At 40.5% G+C, this 1,633-nt stretch overlaps 1 pseudogene; it reads left to right on the forward strand.

Moving 5' to 3' along the window:
* LOC138156173 (S-formylglutathione hydrolase pseudogene) lies at positions 1–1,198 on the forward strand (annotated as a pseudogene).
* The last annotated feature ends 435 nt before the right edge of the window (positions 1,199–1,633 follow it).

The following is a 1,633-nucleotide window of genomic DNA, read 5'->3' on the forward strand; positions in this document are numbered from 1 at the left end:
AAAACCAGCTATAGCATGTACTCTTATGTAACAGACAAGCTGCCCAGATGGACAAGAGCCAATTTTCCAACTGACCCCGAGAAGATATCTATTTTTGGCCATTCTAGAGGAGGCCATGGAGCTCTGATTTGTGCTCTGAAGAATCCTGGAAAATACAAATCTGTGTCAGCATTCTCTCCAATCTGCAATCCAAAGCTCTGTCCTTGGGGGGGAAAGCCTTCAGTGGATATTTAGGATCAGATCAAAGTAAATGGGGGGCATATGATACTACTCATCTTGGGAGCTCTTATCCAGATTCTCAGTTGGACATATTCATTGATCAAGGCAAAGATGGGCAATTACTTCCTGACAACTTTATAGCTGCCTCTGCAGAACAGAAAATTCCAGTTGTTTTTCAATTGCAAGAGGGATATGATCATAAGTACTACTTCATTGCAACTTTTGCTAATGATCACATCAGACATCATGCAAAATACTTGAACGCATAAAGCTCCACATACAAGTGATCTCACAATTATAAAAGTTACCATGTAGTCTGAACTTTTGAAAAGATAGAATTATACATGAAAAATTACTGCCTGTTCACATTCATTTCTAATTTTTATCCAAGGCTTGTCACCTTCTGAATACATGTATAAAATCAAGCAATCAGATTCCTTTTTCTTCCCCATAGGTACCCTGATAGAAGACATGTCATAACCTACGGGCAGTTTGAAATCCTTGTAAAATTAAGTTTAAAGGATCACAGAATATGTAAATGATCACAGTCGACTATAAAGAATACAATAATTCAGAGGTATTTGGAGACATAACAATGAGTTGTTGGTCATTGGGTGTATCTGTTCTTAGAGAGCTAAATTATGGAATTGTATCAAAGTAATTGAATAAAGAGACTTAATGCACTGGAAAAAAAAATAAATGTTGATTGATTGTCTATTCAAGTTAGTCATATTTGGGTCTTATTCCCTGTTAGCTGGTCAGCTCCATGAGGGCTGAGAGTGAGTCTTAGCTAACCATGTGCATTTTAAGTGGCAGTCCCGGAAGACACAGTGCTTTAACCCAAGGAACACTTCCTTCTAAGCCAAGTGTTCTCTGCCAGGACCTGACGGCACGCTGCCCAAATTCTGGGTGGGACCTTGGTAGATTCAAATACCACTTGATCTGGCTCTCTCTAACACACTATACAACTGGCAATGGCATTTATTGTAGTTATCTGTGTTAATATAAACTAGAAAGCAGGCACCACACCTTATCTAAATTCTTATGCTCCCCCAGCACCAAGGACAGCACTTTAGCTCTTTGTCAGAAAGGGCATAGCTGCTTAAACAAGTCTTTGTTGTTTTTGTGGACCACACTTCCGACTTCAATGGTATGTGGGACTTCTGGTAAGGAAGTCTTTCTACTGTGTAAATCTGCTGCTCTTCTGCAGCTGAGCTTTAGCGCACTACCTGGGGACACACAGCTAGGATATGTCAGAGATAGGACTGGAACCTAGGTCTTCCTGCATCTGAGACTGGCTCGTTATCCTCTGGGCCACAGGCCCACTCTTGTTGTCATTGTTGTTAGCAACAATAATAATTAGACCCCTCTGGCAGTCTAGAGAAGCAGATGTACTCCTCAAGATCATGTTGCT

This window comes from Petaurus breviceps, unplaced genomic scaffold (assembly GCF_028583685.1).
Source record: "Petaurus breviceps papuanus isolate PSGF00001 unplaced genomic scaffold, PetGlider_PUasm1.0 99, whole genome shotgun sequence".
Taxonomy (NCBI): Eukaryota; Metazoa; Chordata; class Mammalia; order Diprotodontia; family Petauridae; genus Petaurus; species Petaurus breviceps.